Source organism: Protopterus annectens, chromosome 3.part0 (genome assembly GCF_019279795.1).
Source record: "Protopterus annectens isolate FY-2018-M chromosome 3.part0, PAN1.0, whole genome shotgun sequence".
Lineage (NCBI taxonomy): Eukaryota > Metazoa > Chordata > Ceratodontiformes > Protopteridae > Protopterus > Protopterus annectens.
Genome location: NC_056731.1, coordinates 432,470,430 through 432,497,391, shown reverse-complemented (window position 1 = coordinate 432,497,391; position 26,962 = coordinate 432,470,430).

Here is a 26,962-nt window from a genome sequence, read left to right as displayed (position 1 = left end):
ACCAAAGTTTCAATCACAGGAAATATTAAAAATAACACAGTTGGAAAGATTCATACAGTTACAGAAATGATACTTAACTATGTTTTCCCTGAATGATCTACAGAATTACTGTTCCTACTTACTTAATAGAGCAAGCAAGATGAAGTAGGTGAGGGATTCTTCTATGTCAGGTTCCAAGAAACAGACTGTCCTGAGACTTCTGTCTCACCTAATATTAAAACATTACTTCTGTACAAAATGACATCACATACATCTGGTCGTTTGACTTCTGGTTCCTATGCAACCCCCCCCCCCCCCATTGCTAGAAACCACCAGGATTTAGCACATACATGTCAATAATACACACAAGAGCATTGATCATATCTGGTGCAACTTCTGGAAGTCATAAAATAATTACAAACGTCTACTCCTCATACAGAGACTCACAAACCAAGCTTCTTACAGACATTGCACCTTTGGCTTCATTCATAATTGTAAGATGACATCTTTATGGCCTATTCCCAGTAATTTAATTTCTTACTATCTTCCAAAGTTAGCTGGAGCTGAGCTTAACATCTTCTCTTCCAGTGTCCTCTGTTAACTACACACACACACACACACACACACACATATATATATATATATATATATATATATATATATATATATATATACAAATATATATATATATATATATATATATATATATATATAATTCTGTAACAATATAGTCAGAACCCAATGTTGCTACATTTGTAACAAAAGCAACTTTATACATCCATTTTCAACACAAGCATCTGTACAAATCAGTCTGACATTCAAATATCATATAATTATTTACTGAATTCCAGCCAGCTGTGCTGGCATATGTTACACATCCACTGCCCTATGTCTCCTGGCATAGCTGACAATACGCCACATCATCACATCCCTCCCCCCTTTGAAGACTCAAGCTAGTTTTTCAAGTGACCCTTCAGAAACATTTCTTGACAGGAATAAGCCAGTCTGTAAATACACTAGCCCTTATCCTGTCCTGAGAACCCATCTGCATTGCCATTGCAGACCCCACTACAGTACTGCACTGCCATTTCATATGCTTGAAAACTGGGGTCCACATTAATAACTTGGCATTTTGCTGGCTGGCTTGATGTAGACAAAGATCTCTCTCAGACTCCTCCTGCCTCCTACTCCAAATACTCAGCACCAGAACTTCCTTATCATGGTAAGGTTTCATCATGTTAACTTGGTACAATTTGTGCCCCTGCCTCCTGCCTAGCAGTTATACCATGCAGTTAATATCACTCACTTTCCTTGCCAATTTGAAGGATCCCTCCCAAGCTACCTGCAGCTTATTGTTTCTGACAGGAACAAGAATCATTACCTGCTGTCCCACAGCATATTCTTGGGTTCAAGCATTCCTGTCATACCAGACCTTTTTCTGCTGTTGGGCTACTGCTAGTTTCTCCTGGACCAAGCCCATGAGCTCCCTAAGCCTTGTCCTGAGGTTTATAACATATGCCTAAACCTAAAACTGAAAATTTGTGTACAGTCTATGTAATTTTGTTAAACCTGAAGCTTCTTTTGCCTTGACACTGATATATGTTACGTTTAGTACTAGCTGTGTTAACCTGAACTAAGCTTGAATAATATGTTACTTGTTAATGTTGTCTGCTACTTTCTATGTAATTTGAAGGCTTCTGTATACCTTATAATGTTGCTTGAATTTAACTGTGGAGCTTTTTTCCCTGGGCCTCTGCTGAAAATGGGCATGCATCCATTTGGATTTTCCTGGTTAACAAATGTAAAATAAATAAAATAAATAAATGCCACAATAGACTCCTTGTGGGATTCACACTCACCCTCCCACTCATCATGAATCAAGTCTAAAGGCCCCATTCACCTTATAACCATACAGCAACTCAAAGGGTGGAAAACATGTGGATTTCTGGGGTACCTCTTTGTAAGCAAACATATGGGAAAATATTTGTCTCACTTTCTCTTAAACTGGTCTGCCAATGCCTGTAGCATGGTCTTTAGTGTACAGTTTAACCTCTCCATGAAACCATTAGTGTATGGACAGTTTGGGTTATCTTTAGGTGCTTCACCCCACAGCACTTCCACAGACAAGCCGGCAGATCTGACATAAATTGGCACATTTGTCAGTCAGTATTTCTCTTGAGAGCCCTCCCTGCTGAAAATATCTAACAAACCATTTGCCACCTTCTCTGCCTCAATGGAGGACAGAGCCACTGCCTCAAGGTAGCCAGTAGCATAATCTACCAACACCAGGATATACTTCTTCCCTGTGGAACTTGGGGTACTCAGAGGCCCCACAATATACATAGTTACCCTCTGAAATGACTCCTCAATCACAGGCAAAGGCATCAAAGGAGCTTTGACCTTGCCTCCTGTCTTGCCTACTTTTTGGCATTGTTTTCAGGTCCTGTAGTTCCCTGTTACATCCCTTGCAATCCCAGGCCAATAAAAGTTCTTCATAATATGCCTTTTGAAATATAAACCACGGAGTCTTCTGAGTAGAAAAATTGATTTACTGGTGTCTCCTGGTACCTCGGCTAAAAAGCCTTCAAGGGATAATTAGTACACCAAAAAACATGCCTTTTATATACCAAATCACCACTTGTTAATTGATTAATTATACTGACATTAAAAATCACAAACACATTAAATTTAAAGTGATACTTTCCCTTTTACAAAACACTATCACTATCCACCAACTATAAATGCAAGCACAAACCTTCCAATTTATGTGTTCATATTTGTGCATTAAAATTGAACATTTGCATTAAACATTTATATTAACCTCCATGTTGAGACCTGAAGGAAATAATGTATTAAAATCAATGATGAACCTGGTTTCCAAAGTTAATAACTTTTCCTTATAAACCTCCCCATGTTGATGTGTAGGCCTAGCTAATACACTAAAAAATAAAGAAGAATCAGAACTCCCATGATTAACATAGAAATGGTGAGCAACTGGGCTATCCAGTCTCCTGTGTCTGATCACATGCTTCAAGATGCATTTTGTGACCTGTCTCTTGGTAGTGTATTAGCTAGACCTACACATCAACATGTGGAGGTTTATAAGGAAAAGTTATTAACTTTAGAAACCAGGTTCATCATTACTTTTAATACATTATTTCCTTCAGGTCTCAACCTGGAGGTTAATATACATGTTTAATTCAAATGTTTCATTTTAATGCATAAATATGAACACATAAATTGGAAGGTTTTTGCTTGCATTTATAGTTGGGGACATGGTGAATAATGATACTGTTGTAAAAGGGGAAGTGTCACTTTAAATTTAATGTGTTTGTGATTTTTGATGTCAATGTAATTAATCAATTAACAAGTGATGATTTGGTATATAAAAGGCATGTTTTTGGTGTACTAAGTATCCCTTGAAGGCTTTTTAGCCGAGGTACCAGGAGACACCAGTAAAGTAATTGTTCTACTCAGAAGACTCTGTGTTTTATATTCATCCTTTGTTTGAATTGTTCATGTTTTTTTTTTAATATGCCTTTTGGTATGTTTTATGCCCATATGACCTGCAAAAGGAATATTATGGGCTTTGGCTAGAAGTGCCAGATGATAGGGTCTAGGCACTACCAACTGCTGTATTATCTCACCCTCTAGCCCTCCCTTAGGGGTCTATTCTCTATACAGTAATCCTTTGTTCCAGTATACAAATTCCCCCTTTCCTTGAGAATCAGGTGCTTCCTTAGCTACTTCCCTCAAGCTTTGTAATGTAGGGTCTGACAGCTAAGCCTGTCTCAGCTCTAATTTTGTGACTCTTCCCAGCTCCCCTTCCACAGGAAGGCTGGTATCCTCTGACTACGGTGCCTCACTGTCAGCCTGGGTACTACCACTCACCTCTGTCCATGAGTCACTCTGTCCAAGGGAACATCAGTACCTACCAGCAACTGTGGCTCACCTTCAAGTTCACTGCTACAAGGTAGCTCCCTCCCTGAAATAGCCACCCCACGAGCCCTGGCTTCTGGTGTGGTGTCTGTCTGGTTCTCACCCAGGCTACCAGACCCAAATGCCTGTCTCCAAGCCTAACTGCATATAACTGTATGCACACAAGATACTCTATTATCAAAATCATTCCCTATCAGGGTATCTGAAGGGATATCCTCAAGCACAACTACTTGCTTGCTTCCTTTTTCACCCTCCCAGTCAAAGTGAACCCTGGCCAAAGGCATGTGGAATGGGGTCCTTCCTAAAGTTCTAACTGGAGTGGACTGCCCAAGTAAGTACTGTTCCTCTTTAACCACTGCAGGCTTCATAATGGTTATGTCAGAGGCTGCATCTCTCTTAGCAGTGGCCTGTTATCCATCCACTAAGACAGGATATAACCTCTTGTGATAGTTTGGTACCCCTGTTGTCTCCAGACAACTTACCACTGGCATACTGTTATTCCCACTTGCTGTCTCCCCCTTCATTTGTTCCCCACCTTGCCTCCATGAACATCTGTATGATACATGGCCCCACTGGTTACATTTAAAACATTTAACACTTGATCCTGGCCATGTACCTGAACTAGTGACTTCCCCTGTTATTGGTGGACTCTGTTGGGGTGGTTTAGTCTGCCTACCATGGGTTCCCTTATATCCATGTGTAGCACTGTGTATCCCTTTCCTATGCAGTGAGGCCCTGCTTGCTAAGTAGAAATACCCCCTTTTCCCCTGCTCAACTGCAGTTACACTCTCAGTCTGCCAACCAGATTCTCATGTCTTCAGGCAACATGCCAAGGGCTTGCTCCCTCACTAAAAGGTCTGTCAGCCCTTCAAAAGTGGTGATCTGACACCCACTCACCCACCTATGAAAGTAAGTGCTTAACTCAGCAATATAATCGCACACACTTTCATATGCCTTGCGTCTATGCTCATGAAACTTTTTTCTGTAAGCTTAAGGGGTTAACGTAAAACATTCAAATAAGCATTTCTTTACTTTTTCATAGTTTAAACAATCAATATCAGACTATTTAGAAAAAGCAATCACAGTTTTACCATGGAGTAACCAGGTCAGGAACCGTACCCAGAGCCCTTGGTCAACATTATACTGTTTACATACTCTTTTAAATATATGAATAAAACTCACCTTCTGTAAATTATGGATGAACTTTGCTGACCTTTATTGCTTCTGGGGTTCTGTTATTCCCTTTCCCATTGCCTCCATGACCCTGGTATCTCCCTGTCATGTTGATGCTGCTTCTCCTTTTCTTCAGCTTCCAAATGCCGCAGTCTCTCTGTTGATTATATTTCCAAATGTTTGGCCTGCATTTCAAGTCTCTTTAATTCCAAATCGGTTTTTAAGTCATCTGAGGAAAAGGTGAACTGTCCTGTTTCTGAGAGCTGCAAATTCCCATAACCAGACTTGTTATCCTCCTGGCTGAGCTGTGACTAGGGCTGAAATAATTTCCTCTTTAGTCAGATTGGTATACACAAGTCCTTTGGCTTCACATACCATGGCCAACTGTTTCTTTGTCAGCTTGCCATAATCCCCTGCTGACATATTTGCCTGCTTTCTCTAATTAAACTAAACTAACAAAAAAAAATAAATAAATAAAACTGGTGTGAAAAGAAACTCTAAATGTTTACCTTGTGGCTGCTGGGAGGACACAGCATTAGTGAAAACTGCCTACAGGCTTCAGAAGTTTGATTAATATCCACACCACTGCTCACCAATATGTGACACACCACTCTAGGTCAGTAATCACAGAGCCTGAATCCTCACTCTGACAATGGAGAGGGATGCTCACTTGGAATACAAATGGATACACTCAGTATTTCCAGATGCAGACCTGTCTGCATCAAGCACAATTTTCCTTAAGAACACCCAGAGGACACAGTCAGCCCATGGTCTGGATTTCTTTATATCTGTCTCCTTCCGGGGTCCCAGTAAGGTTACCCACTAGCTCAGCTATAGGGTTAAGTCCTCAGATGAGTGTCTAAGCCAGGTCCTCCAGCATCCTCTCTGTGAAACCAATGCTTCTTCTCCCTACGCAAACAGTTGACACACACACTGTTTGAGATTTGATTTACACACACACACACACACACACACACACACACACACACACACACACACACACACAAGACTAGAACCCCTACTTGATTATCTACAGAACACAGTACTTAATGCAAGCGCCACAGCACAAGTCTGGCTTGCATTGTGTCATCAGCAGTGTCTCATGAAAAGAAAATGGCAGTAGGAGTGTCTCACAGGCTGTTCTAAAATTGTTGCTAGAACATGAGCCAACTGAACATAAACACCAGTTGACTGCAGTGAAACTAGAATCTACCTAACTATTTACAGAACACAGTATTTAATGCACATACCACAACACAAGTCTGTCATACTGTCAGTGTGTGTGTGTGTGTGTGTGTGTGTGTGAGAGAGCATCTGACAGTCAGTATAGTGACAATTTTAGAATGATATGTGACTCAACTGTATAACGTGCCCTCTGACAGTATTCAAGTCAGACTTGTGCTGAGACAGTAACTTTAAGTACTGTGTTATCCAGCTTCTGTAACTAGATATTTAGGGGTTCTAATCTGATAGCAAACAAACCTGAGTGTGTATACATTCAAATAATAATTTTCAGACAATTTTACACTGAGATGTGACTCCACGTCCATGTCAGACACTCCTCACAATATGTTCCTGTCAGTGTGCAATGATGCTATCATATTCCATAATGTGCAACATGACAGTGTTAAAGTCTGACATATGTGGTGGTGCTACTGTTACATTGTATGGAATACAGCTGCCATACTTATACTGGCGTAATATTCAAATCAGACCAAGTCTACTATTGTGTGTGTTGGGGGGGGTTGTACATTATGTTCATTGTATGATCTTTTGAATCACTTTTTATTTCACTTTCACTCAGGAGAACCTTCAACATAGCCCCATGTATTCAACATCCCTTTTTCCTTCTGGCCACATGACATCTTTCCTGCAGGGGAGTGGAGGATGTCCACATGTTAAAGATGCATACACACATCATGAAGCCGAGTCCTTCCATGAACCTCTGCAAGCCACTGCCAGACCACTGGATGTGTGATTGTTAATTCTATTATGGGGTATTGTACTTGTCACATACGGACAGAGGTGGTATGTAATGCAATAAAATACACACATACACACATAGCCTCCGTGTCTTCCATCATATAGCTATAGGGAGTTTGTGTCAAATTATATAATAATGCCTAGGATTTTATGTGATATTGGCTGTTAGTTTAGTAATGTCCTATGACCCTATGAATATTTCAGTTTACTATCAAAATGTCAAAACTGAAAAAAATATAGTGGAGAATATCAAACAGCAAGGTCAAATTCCTGCATATTAATTAGGTAAAAATGTCGAATCTGATAAATGAATTCAGCAGATTTGACATTTTCGCCGAATATTGAACATGATGTCCATATAGGAGCTCAGGTAAGTGTCACTCCTACACTTCAAATCACGTTTTTACCAGGGGAAAACCCCCCTGCAGCCCCCAAGTCCTTTGTTAACTATATATTCCAACTCCGAGATCACAGTATAGTGAGGAAAGGGATGAATGTCCCAATACGCAATGTACCGCAATCTCATTCATTACATCAAGCTTATATTAGTGAATGCACAGTGGCATTCCCTGATATGAACTGTCCATAATTTAACTTTGGCAACATGGGAATCGTCCATCTGCCATTCGACATTCCCATGTTCGCAGAACCTGTGTTCAGCATTTTGACTGTAAACTGAATATTTCACGTCATTGTTGCTGTCATCTATATGTGTTATGTTGAGGTGTGGATGTACTATAGCCCTACAACAATGTACTTGAATCAGTGATGTGAGATAAAGTATTGATGGCCACTGCTAACATTTGATTACATGTACCTCCTATAATAGCTGTAGTAATATGCCTCTTGAGAATTGATGACATGGGATGATACTAAGTATAGTGTTAGCTTAGTAAGGCATGTGTTTTTGTAGTGGAGCAGATCAACATTCTCTATGCAGTTCTGATTCAACCCTCACAATGATGCAGTATGGCATGTATGCATGTGTATATCTATCAATATAACTTCCTGCTGATTACATGGGCACATAAGTCTTGCTTCATCCACATGTTGTAATGCTGTGATATACACAAAAATATCACCTGTTTTGATTCATTTGCAACCTTTTGGAATTCATTGTATGCACAATAATGTTGCTATTTCCAAAGATTATTGAGGTGGTCTACAGCACCATTGTGTGACCATCAGCATTTATTTCAGTAACTGTTCTGCATGAGCCACAACTAACCCATTTGTAATGTATTCTTATATGGTATCAGGCCACTGAAACACATCTTTCCAATGAAAATTATGTAGGTATATGTTGTGGAATTTATGTAATTGCATGACATTGGTAGGTATGTATGAATGTGTGAACAGTACCACTCTATGGCATATGATGCATAACCAAGGTAGTATTTAGAGGTGTTGTCACACAACATTTATTTAAATAAATGTGAAATGTTAAGGGGAATACATAGCTAAGTGAAGAGGTGTTTGTGGATGCCACCAGACATACTCAACCAGAGAAAATGGACAATCCTGTAGCTGACAGTTTGTCTCACACTTTGCCCCCTTCCCACTGGCCATCAGCCAAAGTATACATACAGACATTACTTTCAGTTTATTTTCTCAGGAGAGCTTCTCATCTGTGCATTCTCTGAGGCTAAAAACACAGAATCAATGGGACCTGACAACATCCCAGGTTGCCTGTACCATGATATAAAACCTGACCTAACAGACACACTTGGATCCCTACTTAAACACAGCTTCCAGACAGCCTATGTTCTTTCAGTAGGGTGTACAGGAACAGTTATCCATCTGAACAATGGGGGACCATCACCTAATGCAGGGACTTATAGACCCATAATCCTGACTCTCCTCATCTTTGAGACAAACCAATGAGTCACCATGGACCATATCAAAAAGCACGCATGTAATCTCCCAACTGCATACCTAACCCATTTTGATTTGTTAATGCTAAATCATGTCTGCTAAATTTGGTTGACATCTTTGAGAAAGCCACCAGGGGCATGCACGCTTGAGGAAAAGACTGTCAGCCCATATAATTTGATCTGGCCAAGACATTTGACACAAATCCTCACTCAGGTATTACAGAGAAACTGTCTCAACTGGCCATAGACACCTGCATCACCAAGTGGGTATACAAATGGATGACAGGCAGGACACAAAATGTCATAGTGTAGAGTCCACTGACCAGGTCAGTACCTCAGGGTTTTTTACCAGACCCTTTCCTATTCAGTATTTCAATCTCATAAGTCAACACATACTTACACATCCATTGTCTGAGCTTTATGGACGACTGTAAATTGTGGACAATCACTGAATCCAAGAACACTTTTGATATACTGCAGAAAGTATTAAAACACACAAATGATTGCTGCCTGAGCCATGCAGACACACTAGATTCACAAAACGCATGATTAGTTCCTTTTTGAAACCAAATACACAAGCTAATTATAATATAGACAGCACACCCCTATGAGCAGACCAAGTGGTACGTGGCCTGAGTACTTAGGTAAATAGCAAATGGAGCTTCCACCAGCATGTAACTATAGTGGTGACAAATGCTTTGTATGTATCACAACTCCTGAGTATTGACAGGCCATCTACATCAAAAGACATTACAGTCCCACTGTTCTCAGCCCTCATAACATCAACAATTGAGTACAATGCACCTTTTTGCATATAACTCAACACATATCTACCAGTGATGATTTACATGAGTGTCTCACTTTTGCCACAATGAGGTTCCACATATCTTTTTGGTCATACATAAGTATTCTTTGTGATGCATGACCATTAGGAGTTGTCAGTGCAGACTTCCCTTCAAGGTGTTATACAAGATGCTTGTTTGATACGTCTTCCTGTAATGCACCCAGTAAATACATAGCTCACTGATTGATGGCATGGGTTACATTCTTGCAAGTGTGGATAGTGGCATATATGTATCATGCAAACTTCTCAACTAACCAGGATTGCTCATAATTTAAATGACAGATGTAACAGTGTCCCTCTTAACACCTTCAAAGAGTGGCCATTGTTGAGGAAGGTGTGCTTGATTCCCTTTATAGATTACTGACAAATCATCACAATTGTACACATGTACTGATTGGTTGAGATCTATGCTGATATTACATTCATATTCAAGCAACTCATTTTGTACATCTTCACAATACGTACATACCCCCTATTGTATATACTGTCCTTGATAAGTGTCCTCCCCAGTGATCATTTCAGGGTGCTTATATCACAACCAATCATCTCCATTGATATATGACCTTGTGTGATTGTCACATAATATACAACAACTGTGTGATAATAGTCATATACTCACACAGGAGGTGTAAACAGCAGTACATACTGTATTATGTACAGTGGATATAAAACGTGTACACACCCCTGTTAAAATGCCAGGTTTTTGTGGTATAAAAAAAATGAGACCGCAATAAATCATTTCAAAACTTTTCCCACCTTTAATGTGACCTATACCCTGTACAATTCAATTGAAAAACAAACAAATCTGTTAGGGGAAAAAATATAAAAAATAAAAACATACAATACGCTGGTTGCATAAGTGTGCACACCCTTAAAGTAATACTTTGTTGTGTGTGCACACCCTTAAACTAATACTTTATTGAAGCACCTTTTGATTTAATTACAACATTCAGTATTCTTCAGTACACACCTGCCATCAATTAAAGAGACTCTTATTAACCACAAATAAAGTTCAGCTGTCCTAGTAGGATTTTCCTGACATTTACTCAGTTACCTGCTACAGCAAAAGCCATGGTTCACAGAGGGCTTACAAAGCATCAAAGGAATCTCGTTGAAAGGTATCAGTCAGGAGAAGGGTACAAATAAATTTCCACAACATTGGATATACCATGGAAAACAGTGAAGACAGTCATCAAAAAGTGGAGAAAACATGGGACAACAGTGACATTGCAAAGAATTGGACATCTCACCAAATTGATGAAAAGACAAGATGAAACTTGGTCAACTGGCAAGAGACCAACAGCAACACTGAAGGAGCTGCAGGAATTTCTGACAAGTACTGGTTGTGTACTACATGTGACAACAATCTTCCATACTCTCCATATGCCTGGATAATGGGGTAGGGTTGCAAGACAGAAGATTTTTCTTACACAGAAAAACATCCAGGCACGGCTAAAATTTGAAAAACAATACATCAAGTCTCCCAAAAACATGTGGGAAAATGTGTTATGATCTGATGAGACCAAGATTGTACTTTTTGGCCACAATTCCAAAAGACATGTTTCATGCAAAAACAACACTTCACATCACCAAAAGAACACCATCCCTACGGTGAAGCATGGTGGTGGCAGTATCATGCTTTGGGGTTGCTTTTCTTTAGCTGGAACTGGGGCTTTAGTCAAGGTGGAAGTAATTATGAACAATTCCAGATGCCAGTCACTTTTAGCCCAAAACCTTCAGGCATCTGCTAGAAAGCTGAAGATGAAGAGGAATTTCACCATTCAACATGACAATGACTCCAAGCATACATCCAAGTCAACAAAGGAATTGCTTCACCAAAAGAAAATTAATGTTTTGGAATGGTCAAGCCAGAGCCCAGACCCAAATCCAATAAAAAAACCTGTGGGGTGACCTGAAGAGGGCTGTGAACAAGAAATGCCCTTGCAATCTGACAGATTTGGAGTGCTTTTGCAAGGAAGAGTGGGAAAATATTGCCAAGTCAAGATGTGCCATGCTGATAGACTCCTACCCAAGAAGACTGAATGCTGTAATTAAACCAAAAGGTGTTTCAACAAAGTATTAGTTTAAGGGTATGCACACACACCAAAGTATTGGTTTAAGGGTGTGTACACTTATGCAACCAGCGTATTGTATGTTTTTTTTATTTTTTATATTTTTTCCCCTAACAGATTTGTTTGTTTTCAATTGAATTGTACAGGGTATAGATCACATTAAAGGTGGGAAAAGTTTTGAAATTATTTATTGTGGTTTCATTTTTTATACCACAAAAATCTGGCATTTTAACAGGGGTGTGTACACGTTTTATATCCACTGTACATATGTGATTACTATTCCCACTACAACTGTCTTGTCGTTGGGGTGTAAGTACATTGACATGCCATTATCTGGTGTACATCACCATGTTTCACTTCTCCTCTTCCACTTTCTTCATTCCTACCATTCATGTCTGTGGCTCTTTTCAATACACACACTTCCCCAGACTAGTATATTTATAATGCAGTCTATGTACACTTGATGATCACCACCAAACCTTTATTTCAGTATGGCAAATACATGTTTGTACCGCACCTTACACTGAGTACATTTTAATGTATTAATACTGCAGTCATTGCCTTAAATTTAGCCCAGGTAGTCATTGTGGCTGTCTGCATAATCTCGCAGAACAAGTTTGCCTGTAGGTAAACTTCTCTGCATGTCTGAATGCATTAATTCTGCTTTACATGGTTTCCTGACCAGCAACACTGTTGCTAGCCATGAAACCTCCCTTATATTCATGTAAGCTTGATGCATAGCATGCATATGCAATTAGTGCTGCTGTTCATCGCTGTAACATGTAAACTCCATGTAGGCTTTAAGCCTACATGGAGTTTATTGAATCCCCTGGAGAATATTTTCTTACAGTAATGACTACAGTTTTGTAGCTGCTGCAAGACACTGAGATCTAATTAAGACCAAGGCCCTATCCCTGTCGCCTCAAGGCCCTATCCCTGTATCCTGTCTCCTACAAGCTTTTGAGGGGAGATCTATGCCTGGCATACAGGGCATTGTCAGACCCCACTCTAATGGACCTCCTGCATATCCACAAAACAATACCAGAATTACCCATTCTAAAGACTTAAACCTTGCCTGTGATATAAATAGGACCTGCTGGAGAGATAGGTATGTATCCCAGAGACTACCCTGTCTATGGAACAGGCTCCCCATCCATGTAAAGCAGAGGTCCTTCCTAAGCCAATTCAAGTACAACTTGGACAACTGGATGGGAAACCTGAAATTCACCCCTGGTTTGGCACCTATGTCTCTGATAGAAACAGATAACCTGTAAATCGTTCATCTCCCAGGCCCATGCTTACACTTATCAGAGGCATTATAACTCGTCAGAGATTTGGGATGCATGGCTAGGCTTAAAAAGGCCCTTGTGGTGATTAGTCTAGTAAACACCTATGAGTGTATGAAGACCGATACTTTGGAACTATTTTTTGTTGTAATTGCAGAGTCAAGATGAATATTTCACGGCACAGATTAATCTCAAAAAATCATCCCTGAAAGAAGGGTCCACTGGATCAAAAACACTTAAAATATGCTGTTTTTTATCTGTTTTGCAAGCTGAGAAGCCACCTTCTTCCCATTTAAGTTTGTCTTCCATTTCCTTATCACAGCTCCCTCACTTCTGACAACAAATAAAAATGACTAATTCAAACCACAAGGAAAAATACAGCCCCAGTTTAACACATATATATGTACAGTTTAAACACTGAATACTGATGAGAAAAAATACCAAGACTGCCATCAGAGTTTAAAGACTAACTAAAACTATATTGAACAATGCTGGGTTTTAGTTGGAAGCAGCAAACAACACAATAGAAAAAACACAGAACTGTCATTGTTTGTCTCCTAGATGAACTCTCATGAGGTCACTGTGGTGACTTTGAACATGTTAGTTTATTTCTATAGTAGAGAATTGCTACAAGCAGCTACATGTTATGAAGTACTCATTAACACCTCACTGATACCAACAGCTCATCCACAGTGCTATAGCTGTTCACACAGAATTGTGACAGATATAATTATACAATAAAATGTACTTATATTGAAAAATGCACATGGTGATTGGACAAACTAATTGGTGAGCCAATGGCAAATTGAATGTTTTTCACAAGAAAAAGATCAGCTGTAAAAATCATTTTCTCTGTGCCAGTGCATAGAGACATAAATGGTAACAGTTTACCTGCCTACTGCAAAACTCTCTTTTCAGAAAAATAATATGACACTACTTCTTGTGTGGGTAATGCAGAATTTAACCATTGTTGGCTTTCTTTAATCACTCAGGCTACACTATCATGATCAAACCGTGCTAACTGTAGGTAAAGCTTGTTTTACCTACACCCAGTCACGGATTATTCCTAAAATATTTAATGTAGAGCCAGAGTGAAGAAGGGTCTGTGCAGAAGTGAAGAAATACATTCAAGGAAGTAAAGAAATGATTTCTGAAGAGTTTACAGTAGAGAACTATAATCTTCTCTCAAAGAAAATGGTCCATTTACAGCCACCAGTAATTTTTTTTGTATTTTATTTTACTTAAGTTTGTTCACAAGGGTAGTGCACTGATCACAATAGACTGCATCCAGTACAATGTGCAAAGCAGTTCAGTGGAAATCTGAAAGATGTGGATCAAGAAATTCATTTTGCCCTTCACTGAGACTGCAATAGCTGAGTAGAAGAAAAGAGTGCATGGTACTGGAGAAGCCTTGAAAGTATTTAACTCTTACTATTCAAGCAGTGCAGTAAGACAAAATAACAGCAATATCAGGGATGTTGTGAAATGACTGTGAGCTAGAAAGATTATGACATTTCTCTGCATGTGTTATTTGCAAGGGCACAAGGTTCTACACAATGTGAGCTGAAGAATCACACTGAATTTCTGAGTTACTTGATTTGTTAAAAAAGACATATTAGGAAAGATGCAAAAAGGAAAAGGACTTCAATCGAAACAGACCTGAACTTACAAAGGATGTGGAGGTATGTAAGATTACAACTACTCAGTTGAGAGAATTAACTGAAGAAATGTAAATGCGCAGTATAAAATGAGAATCAAATGAACATGAAAAATGGAGAAATAAAGTGAAACAATGTTGCATCATGGATATGAGAAAGAGAACCATGAGGTCAATATAAAACAGTGTACAGATGGGGAAACCTTGTGGTGCTTTGCAAGGTTGGTTACCTTCTGAAGTTGCTCAAGTGTATCTTTTAGCATTTAAAGTATATTTTTGTTTAAATTTAGTTATCAACAGTGTTTTCTTTGTTTATTTTCTTTGGCATGATAGCTTTAGAGCTGACCAAAAAATTAGGATAAAATATTTTATGATGACCAGAATGAATGTGGAGGAATTTTGCTGATGTTGGGCCACGGCCCACTAAGGAATTTAACTGAAGAAAAGCAGCCAAGGAAAATGCTTTGGAGTAGTTAGTTAACAGCTGAATGTGTGTTTTGGGTTGTTGACCTACTGTGTTAAACAGCTAAGATTGGCAGGAGATATCCTAAAGCATTACCCTTTTTGGGTAAAAATAGTTTGATAAAGTATGGGATTATGGACCACATAAAAACATATGTGTTATCTTTGCAAAATTTATTCCAATCAGTAAATTTGTTGCAATATATGATGGTTTTTCAACCTTTTCATAGGAATCCCAATTTTAAACTAAATAATCAGTTGATTGATCTTAGTAAATTCCCATTAATAGTTAATTTGACTCTGATTGATGTTTTTAATAAATTTAATTTATCGGCTTCACAAATTAGACAGGAATTGAACCTACCTAAGAGTTATATTGTTATAATGAGACAAATCAGAGAACTTGCTCTGAGTCATTTTGAAAACTTTAAACCTGTAGCCGGAATTGTGGATAAATGCTCTGAATTGTGGCAGGCTCTCCAACAGGAGGTCAAATTTATAACAAGAACAAATAAATTAATTAAAGACTTAAAATTCCAGGATAAAATTCTGTTGTCAGGGTATTGGGTAAACAAAATGACAGTAGCAGATAATCAGGTATTAAAAGCAATTGATTTAACAATAAAATCGGTCTCTTTTCAAAAGTTGATGTATACGCAGTTGATGATCTGGAATAATGCATATTATACATGTCTTAGGTTACATAAATTCAATCCTAGGAATTCTCCAACTTGTCCATATTGCACAAATCAAACAGCGGATCTTCTTCATATGTTCTGGAGCTGCAAGTGTATATATAAACTATGGAACTCTCTTAGAACACAACTACAAAAGATGGGTTATCAAAGTTCAACGTTATCATGGGAATTTATGATTCTACATATTCCTCCAAGAGAGCTCTCTAGATCACAAACTATGATATGTATGAACATTTTTTTGCTGATGAAGTTGTATATAGCTACAAATTGGTTAGAACCAGATAAGACATCATGGGATAATTTTAAGCTTGTGGCTATAAAGCATATATTAGCACATAAATTACTCCTGAAACAAAGTAACAAAAATATTAATAACCCGAATATATGGGAAAAGGTTTTTAATATTATATTAGCATAATACTGTTATTAGGAATACATTAAAATTTGGATGTATATGTGGAGGAAATAATGTTTTGGAACTGTGTATGATATGTATGGATGCAAATTACTTCTACAAATGTTTTGGCTTTTTTTTTTTCCCTGGTGTTTTCTTTTTTGGAATAATGACGATTTTCATATGGAAGCATTTTGTGTAGATATTGTATATAGTTTTGATAGTAGTAGTAGTGAATTACGTGTGTGATTTTTTATTGTATATGGAAAATATATATCAATAAAAATTTATTATGGAAAAAAAAAAAGATTGGCAGGAGATGATTCTAGTGAATTTCGCAAGGAATACTGTGCTGCCTTTTCAGCAAAGGTTGAGAGACATGCAACATAAAGCAAATTAATTAGGCAGTTAAATGGTTTATGTCAAATAAAAATTAAATTGTTTAAGAAAAAATGGTCCCTAAGTGAAATTCTGGAAGGTGAGGAAGGGTTTGACTGCTTAGAGTCTGTGAAAACCATGATGACACAACAAACTGTTTTTTTGAACAATTGCTAGGCACTGGGGAAATATACAGATCCATCATCAGTGACTGACAGAGGGTTAACCAAGAGCAATATCGGTGCATGTCATCAAGTATTATGAGAAGGAGCAGGCCTTCCTGTAAAAGGATATCTGTATGTGGAAAGCTTGTTTATGAGGTATGCAATTTCTGAGAAACAGCCCTACAGCACTGGGATCAGTTTTCACCTGTCATAAAACAAGATTGACAACACAAACTAAAGTATGAGTTGTTAGCAATTTTAAAAACATTTTTCCATCAAATATACAGACAGGCTACAAGGGATGCCACAGTCATTGGATTATCTGAGCAAGGGATTAGTAAAGGGCTAGAGGGAACAAATGTTTGACCATCGCGTAACTGGTAGATGAATGGGAGCAGGACTCTGACTAAAGGGAAAGTCAAATAATTGGTATGTTCTCATTTAGAGATATATAATGAGAAGAGAGATGATGTTTAGCTACATATGGACATGAAGCAAATACAAAATGGTGGTTTAACTTGAACAAGTGCAATATAATACTTTAAAATGAGAACTAAGGGGTTACATTACAGATAATAAACTACTCTCATGTCTTTTGTAGTTTTCTTACTAAGATTATAATGTGAGATGGAGCACCCTACTATTCCTGAATAATTCCATTTAAATTGTGTGTTTTTCACTGAGGTCTCCATTTGCTTGTTTTTCAAAGGCATGAACTTCATTAGGTATAAGTGCCACATATGTAGGTTTTTGGTTTCATAATGTGAGATTCAGCCAGTTATGAGTTTATTTAGAGCCCTGGAGGTAAGAATCCCTATAGTTCATGTGACAACCGTGCCCTGTCCCAGCAATCAAGGAGCCTCAATCCTCACCACTAACACCAGGGAGGTCGTCTCCTAGAAGAAGAAAGCATAACTAATACATACTGTAAAGTACAATTTCCCTTAAGTGCACACAGAGATCACAGTCAGTCTGGGGTTGGTTGCTCCCTTGCTCTCGAGGTCCCCAATAAGACTCCCCACTGGCACAGCTACAGGGTCCAGATCTCAGCCTAGCTGGCAAGCTAACCTCCAGTACCCTCTCTGTCCAACCAGTACTTCATGTACCTTCCCAGGTAGCTGACACACACCCACACTTTGAGATAAGTATTTATACAACTTCACAGACACTTCTGGGAAAGGTTGACACAGATTCTCTAGCTGTGCTCTTTTACCCAAACTATATGGTAGTAATTCCTGCCACCACCAGCTTAATAATTATCAGCTACCCAAAGGCCCTTGAAAAGGTGTCCAATTATTACTGTGCAATATTATTATCCAATTGGTAATGTGACTATTCAGTCTAAGGCTTATTAGACTGGCCTATTACGATAACCTCTATTAATATGCAATGTACTCTAGAGCTTACTTCTCTACACAAACCAATCATAGCTAAAGGTTTTTAAAATATTTAATAATAAATAATTAAAACACAAGACAATACTACTACACCAGAGAAATGTCTAAGAGTCCAGAGATCACACAGAAACTTAAAATAATACAGTAGTATAGGTCTGACATAAAAGAAAAACACTTAATCTAACTTTCTAATCTTTAGCTATTCTTAAGAGAAAACACAGTGCTATAATCCTACTTACAGACATCTAGAGCATTAGCAGTGCTGGGTTGATGGTCCAAGACAAATGCTTTCAGTTTCTCACTGAACAATACTTTTTAAAACACTAACAAACAGCTCTGCTAAGGCCCTCCCAGATTATATCATTTTGACACATAGGTTTTCCCAGTATTCACATTACATAATTTTGCCACTTAGTCTGGAGTTCCCAGGCCACAATCTGGATTATTTAGCAAGCTAACACCTGCTCAGGAAACTACAACAATAAAAGACATTTCACATGTATACTCTAAAAGTTATTCCTTAAGTTAAGACAATAGAAAGAATGTGTTCAGCCAGACGCCTTGGCACCACTTTTTTAGATAATTGTAACTTCAAAGAACATTTGAAATGCTTGGCTTGATTTTCCTTACAGCAGATGGCAATGTTGCAACAATCTTGAAGTTCACATTTTACAGTGTTTTCTTTCATTTAAAAACACAAACCTGTATTTTACATTTATTTATACAAATGACAGAATTATGTATCAAATTCTATTTGACTAGGCTGGCAGCCTTTGCACATCTTTTCCCAATCTTCACATCTCTTCCGCCCTGGAGAACTCAAGCTAGTTTTTCAAGTGACACTTGAGAAATGCCTCTTGAGATGGTTAGGTCTATCTGAGGGTGCCTCACCCCATTCCCTGTCTTGAGAGCCCATCTGCATTGGCATTGCTATTCCCACTGCGGTGCTGCACTGACATATCATATGGTTGCAACCCCAGGTTCCAACTTAGCAATTTTGTCTTTTGCTGACTGGCTCTGTTTAACCATATTAAAAGGTTGTGATTTGTCATTGCAGTGACTTTTCTTCCATACAGATAAGGCTGAAGTTTCTGCAATGTCCACACTATGGCTAGATATTCCTTTACTACAGCTGCATAGCATTCCTCCCTGGGTTGGAGCCTATGACTGAGGAAAAACCTCTAGATGCCCTTCCCCCTCTGAAGAAATCTGGCTAAGTACAGCACCCACCCCATGGTTCGAAGCATCCACTTGCACAACAAATGATTTGCTGTAATCTGGACTGGCTAACACAGGGGGTTCGCCCAAAGCTTCTTTAAGCTTCTGAAATGCCTGCTCACATGCTGGGGTCCACAGTACCTTATCTGGCCTTTTCTTCCTTGTCAGGTCTGTTAGGGTAGCAGCTATGGCGCTATAACTAGGGATGAACTTTCTGTAGTACCCTGCTTTCCCTAAGAATGCCCTCACCTGCTTTTTGGTAACAGGTGCAGGCCATGTCTGAATAGCTTCCACTTTGGCAGGTTCTAGCCTTATCTTACCACTCCCCTCTCTATGTCCTAGGTAGGAGACCTCTGCCATATCCACCTGACATTTGCTCAGCTTAATGGTCAGCCCTGCCCTCTGTAGTCTGCCCAGCACCTCCCTGACATGCTGAAGGTGGTCTGGCCAGGAATGGCTGTAGATGGCAATATCATCTAGGTAAGCAAGGGCAAACCCTCCTGCTCCTGCTAGGATATTATCCATCAGCCTCTGGAAAGTCACTGTGGCATTCTTCATCCCAAAGGGCATCTTTGTGAACTCATACAAGCCAAAAGGAGTCACAAAGGCTGACTTCCCTCTAGCACTGGGAGTCAAGGGCACCTGCCAGTAACAAGAACAACAGGAGCACCAAAGTATGATAAAAAAAAACAACAGCTGGATTCACCAAACACAATTTAATGCAAAATCTTTCTCTGTCTCTGGCGTCTCAGCCTCAGCCTTCAAGAATCTGTGACAGCCTTGAAGGCTGAGGCCGAGACGTCAGAGACAGAGAAAGATTTTGCATTAAATTGTGTTTGGTGAATCCAGCTGTTGTTTTTTTTTTTTTTTTTTTTTTTGCACCTACCAGTAACCCCTGGTAAGATTAATGGTTGTAAGATACTTAGCCCCACCCAGCTGCTCTAGGGCCTCATCTGTCCTAGGCATGGGGTAAGCATCTGACTCTGTGTGACTATTTAATTTCCTGTAATCCACACAGAACCTGGTGCTGCCATCCTTCTTTGGCATCAACACCACTGAGGAGGCCCAGGGACTGTTGGACTCTTGAATCACCCCTAGTTCCATCATCTCCTGTACCTCTTCCCTCAGAGTCTGTTTGACTCTCTCAGGCACCCTATAAGGGGCCTGCCTAATAGGCCTTTGGGGTCCTGTATCCACCTGGTGCTGCATCAGGTGGGTGCTCCCCGGTTTCCCAATTAACATGTCCCCAAATTCCTGGGTAGGAGATAGCTGCTGGGACATTGTTACCCCTTCTACTGAGGTGTCAGCCTGAGCCTCACTGAGGAGATCTGTCCCCAGATCTCCCTCAGACACCTCCTGCAATCCACTGCAAATGCTCAACACAAGGGCCTCCCTATCATGGCAATGTTTCATTATGTTAACATGGTACAATTTGTGCCCCTGCCATCTGCCTAGCACTTCCACCATGTAGTTAACATCACTTACTTTTCTTACCACCTTGTAGGGTCCCTCCCAAGCTGCTTGCAGCTTGTTGTGTCTGACAGGAATGAGAACCATTATCTGCTGCCCCACAGCATATTCTCTAGCTCAAGCATTCCTGTCATACCACACCTTTGTCTCTTGTTGGGCTTCTGCCAGGTTCTCCTAGGCCAAGCCCATGAGTTCCCTGAGCCTTGTCCTGAGGGTTAGGACATATGCCACAACAGACTCCTTGTGAGACTCACACTCACCTTCCCACTCATCTCTAATTAAATCTAGAGGTCCCCTCACCCTATGCCCATACAGCAACTCAAAGGGTGAAAAACCTGTGGATTGCTGGGGAACCTCTATGTAAGCAAAAAACAGATGGGGCAAATATTTGTCCCACTCCCTCTTAAACTGATCTGCAAATGCCCATAGCATGGACTTGATTGTAGAGTTTAACCTCTCAACAAGACCATTAGTCTGGGGATGGTAGGGGGTGGCCTTCATGTGCTTTACCCCACAGGACTTTCACAGACAAGCCAGAAGGTCTGACATGAAATTGGCACCTCACTCAGTCAGTATTCTTTTGGGAAACTCACCCTGCTGAAAATCTCTAACAAAGCATTTGCCACCTTCTCTGCCTCAATGGAGGAAAAAACACTGCCTCATGGTATCATGTAGCATAATCCTCTACCACTAGAATATACATTTTCCCTGTGCAACTTGGGGTACTCAGAGGACCCAGAATATCCATAGCTACCCTCTGAAATGGCTCCTCAATCACAGGTAAAGGCGTCAAAGGAGCTCAAACCTTGTCTCCTGCCTTGCCTACCTTTTGGCACTGTTCACAGGTCCTGCAGTACCCTGTTACATCTCTGGAAATTCCAGGCCAATAGAAGTTTTGCATAATATACCTCTTTGTATGTTTTATGCCCATATGACCTGCAAAGGGAATATCATGGGCTATGGCTAGAAGTGCCAGACAGTCAGCTCTAGGCATTACCCACTGCTGTACTCTCTCACCTTCTAGCCCTCCCTCAGGGGTCCACCCTTTGTATAGTAACCCTTTGTCCCAGTATACAGATTCCCCCTTCCCTTGAGAATCAGGTGCTTCCCTAGCTAACTGCCTCAGGCCTTGCAACGTAGGGTTTGAGAGCTGAGCCTGTCTCAACTCCCTCCTTGTAACCCTTCCCAGCTCCCCTTCTACTGGAAGTCTGGTATCCTCTGACAGTGGTGCCTCACTGTCAGCCTGGGTACTACTACTCACCTCTACCTTTGCAGTTACCCTGTGCAAGGGAACATCAGTACCCACAAGCACCTGTGGCTCACATTCAGCCTCACTGCTACAGAGTAGCTCCCTCCCTGAAGTAACCACCTCAGCAGTCCTGGCTGCAAGTATGCAGTCTGTCTGGCTCTCCCCCCAGGCTACCAGACCCACATGCTTGTCTCCTAGCCTCACTGTGTGTAACTGCATAATTAAATAGTACTGCCTCATCCAAATCCTTCCCTCTCAGTACATCTGCAGGATAGTAGTTCCATATCGTGGCTGTGGCAAGACAACCCACTATTGGCATTTTGTCTTTCCCACTTACTGGCTCCCTCATCTTTAGTTCCCCACCTTGCCTCCATGGACACCTGTATGCCACATGTCCCCAATGGTTGCATTCAAAAACATTTAACCCTAGCTCCTGGACATGTACCTGGACTAGTGGCTTCCCCTGCTACTGGCAGATTCTGTTGGGGCTGCCTGTGCTGCCCACCATGGGCTCCTTTGGACCCATGAGCAGTACTGGGGGTCCCCTTCCTGTGCAGGACTGCCCTGCTGGCCAGGTATAGGTCTCCCTTCTTCCCCAACTCATCTGAAGTAGCACATTGTCTATCAGCTAACCAGATTCTCATGTCCTCAGGCAAAGTGCTAAGGGCGTGTTCCCTCACCAAAAGGTCTGCCAGCCCTTCAGAAGTAGTGACCTAACATTCACTCACCCAGCTATGAAAATAAGTGCTCAGTTCAACAACATATTCACATACATTTTCATCTGCCTTGCGTCTATGCTCACAAAACCTTTCCCTATACATTTCAGGTGTTAGCTTAAAACATTGTAACAGACATTTCTTTACAGCAGTATAATCAAAACAGACAGAGTCAGGCATTTGTGATATACAAGTTACAGCTTTTCCATGGAGTAAGGGGGTCAGGAACCATACCCAGAGCCTTTGGTCAACACTATACTGTTTGCATACCCTTTCAAACATGTGAATGAAACTATCAAAATTATCCCCCTCTTTAAATTGCAGAAGAAATTTACAGACCTGTTGTGCTTCTGAGGTCCAGTTACTCCCTTCCCCATTACCTCCATGACTCTGGCGAAGAGTAAGCATTTCCCTCTCATGCTTACTCTGACGCTCCTTTTCTTTGGCTTCTATCTCCAAATGCCTGGCCTCCAACTCAAGTCTCTTTAGCTCCAGCTTGATTTTTAAATCCACTGCAGAAAGGTTGAGCTGTCCATTCCTCGAGGATATTGTATCCCCACTGCCAGTCCTATAGTCCTTCGCAGAAAGGTTGAGCTGTCCATTCTCCGAGGATATTGTATCTCCACTGCCAGTCTGATTGTCCTCTTGGATGCTGTTTTCTGATGCAGCTATAACCAAGGCTACAATCAGGTCTGCCTTAGCCAGGTTTCCATGCACCAGTCCTCTAGCCTGGCACATCTCCACCAGCTGGCTCCTTGTCAGCTTTCCATACTCCTGTACTGACATGCTGCCAGCTCACCCTGACTAACGAAGCTAACAAAAGACATAAAACAATTGTGATTGGAACTCTGAATATACACTGCGTGACTGATTTAGAGTACAAAACACTTTCAGAGATCACTGTAAGTAAGCTACAGGATTCACTCTACCCACACCACTGCCAAACACTTGTGAGGATATTTTATCCCAACCACTGCCAAACACTTGTGAGGATATCTTATCCCAACCATTGCCACCACTTGTGAGGACTGTGCCCTGGCCCTGCAATCAAGGAGCCTCAATACTCACCACTAACACCAGGGAGGCTGTCTCCTAGAAGAGGAAAGGATAACTAATACACACAGTAAAGTACAATTTCCCTTAAGTGCACACAGAGATCACAGTCAGTCTGGGGCTGGTTGCTCCCTTGCTCTCGAGGTCCCCAATAAGAATCCCCACTGGCACAGCTATAGGGTCCAGATCTCAGCATAGCTGGAAAGCTAATCTCCAGTACCCTCTCTGTCCAACCAGTGCTTTGTGTCCCTGCCCAGGTAGCTGACACACACCCACACTTTGAGATAAATATTTATACAACTTCACAGACACTCCTGGGAAAGGCTGACACAGATTTTCTAGCTGTGCCTCTTTACCCAGACTATACGGTAGTAATTCCCACCACCACCAGCTTAATAATTATCAGCTACCCAAAGGCCCTTGAAAGGGTGTCCAATTATTACTGTGCAATATTATTATCCAATTTGTAATGTGACTATTCAGTCTAAGGCTTATTAGAGTGGCCTATTATGATAACCTCTATAACTATGCAATGTACTCTAGAGCTTACTTCTCTACACAAACCAGCCACAGGTAAAGGTTTTTAAAATATTTAATAATAAATAATTAAAACACAAGACAATACTACTACACCACAGAGATATCTAAGAGTTCAGAGATCACACAGAAACTTAAAATAATACAGTAGGACAGGTCTGATGTCAAAGAAAAACACTTAATCTAACTTTCTAATCTTTAGCTATTCTTAAGAGAAAACACAGTGCTATAATCCTACTTACAGACATCTAGAGCATAAGCAGTGCTGGGTTAGTAGTCCAAGATAAATGCTTTCCGTCTCTCACTGAACAATAGTTTTTAAAACACTAACAAACAGCTCTGCTAAGGCCCAACCAGATTACATCATTTTGACACATAGGTTTTCCCAGTATTCACATTACATCATTTTGACATTTAGTCTGAAGTTCCCAGGCCACAATCTGCATTATTTGGCAAGCTAACACCTGCTCAGGAAACTACAACAATAAAAGGCATTTCATATGTATACTCTAACAATTATTCTTTAAGTTAAGACAATAGAAAGAATGTGTTCAGCCGGACGCTTTGGCACCACTTTTTTAGATAATTGTAACTTCAAAGAACATTTGAAATGCTTGGCTTGATTTTCCTTACAGCAGATGGCAATGTTGCAACAATCTTGAAGTTCACATTTTATAGTGTTTTCTTTCATTTAAAAACACAAGCCTGTATTTTACATTTATTTATATAAATGATAGAATTATGTATCAAATTCTATTTGACTAGGCTGGCAGCCTTCACCCATCTTTCCCCAAACTTCACAGTTCATAATAACTACAGTTGCCTTAAGATGTATGTTTTTCATGTGCCAACACTGATTTATCACCCTTAAAAGAAATCTCTGAAAGTACCTTTAAAATGGAAAGTATTCCTTCCACATATGTGACAACTGTAACCTTATAGAGAGCACTAGTTTTACATAGCCTGAAATTCTAGACTGGCATGCTATTTCAATTATTATGGTATAAGATGCTGACTTTTGTATTCAAAAATGGTTACGTTTTTGAATATTTTTAAAGTTATTATAGAAATTACAAATGTAGGTTAAAAAAAAACTTAAAAAGAATATATTATGCTCAAGTCTGAATTGGCAGTAGCCAAATGGTTAAAATGTTAAGGCGGTATTCATAGTCCAGTTCTTTACATTTTTGTAGCGGTAATCTGCTAAGAGCAATGCTACATGCTTATGCAAAGCATAACTTTCAGGATAACTATAAAAACTCAGATGTGTTTTGGTAAACACTCCTCCTTAATGCAAAGACCTAACATGCTTAAGGCATAAGCAATAGGTGACAGGATAATCGACAGATAAAGAGCATTACACATTTGCTTAGCAGTAGAATTCATAGAGATGAACCTAAAATGAACTCATTTGCATACTAAATTTGTAAATGGCCCTGAACTTATGTCAAAAAGCAGCAATTTACCATGAGAATATGATGCTGTGAGAAGAAAGGAGAAAAAGGAGCATGTACTGCCATACATTTTAAAAGGAGAAAAGGAGGCACAATTACTGACATTACTTAAGGATTTTTTTTATTGTGTTTTAGTGCTTTTGTATACATGGACAGACTACTGAAGGAGTCGTTAGGGGGAATGTTTCATTTTAATATCAATGAAGTGCATGTACATACATGGACAAACTACTGAAGGGATTGTTGCGGGAATGTTTCATTTTGGTGCTTGTGCATTCATGGACAAACTACTGAAGGGATTGTTTGGGGAAATTATTCATTTTGGTGCTTGTGCATTCATGGATATACTATTGATGGGACTGGTGAGGAAATCATTTCATTTTGGTGCTTGTGTATATTCGGTCAAACTACTGAAAGGATTGCTGGGAAAAATGTTTATTTTGGTGCCTGTGCATGCACTGACATATTACTGAAGGGATCCCTTGGGGAAATCATTCATTTTGGTGCTTGTGCTTTCATGTACATACTATTGAAGGAAATATTTCATTTTGGTGTTTATGCATATTTGGTCAAACTACTGAAGATATTGCTGGGGAAAATCTTGTATGTTGGTGCCTCTGCATATATTGACATATTACTGAAGGAATTACTTGGGAAAATGTTTTGTTTTGGTGCTTGGGCACACCTGGTGAAAGTACTGAAGGGATCGCCAGGAGAAATGTTTCATTTTGGTGTCAGTGAATTTGTTGTGCATACATAGACAAACTGCTAATGGGGTTTCTGGATAACATTTTTCATTTGCATGTTAGTGAAGTGCTTGTCCATACCTGGACAAACTACTGAAAGGATGGTTGGGGCAATTTCATGAACTGCAACTCAGAAATCAAAGGAGAAGCATCACTTTTAACAAGGGCTTTGCATGCCACATAGATATTAGACTACAAATCGCAACAACACCTCATTAG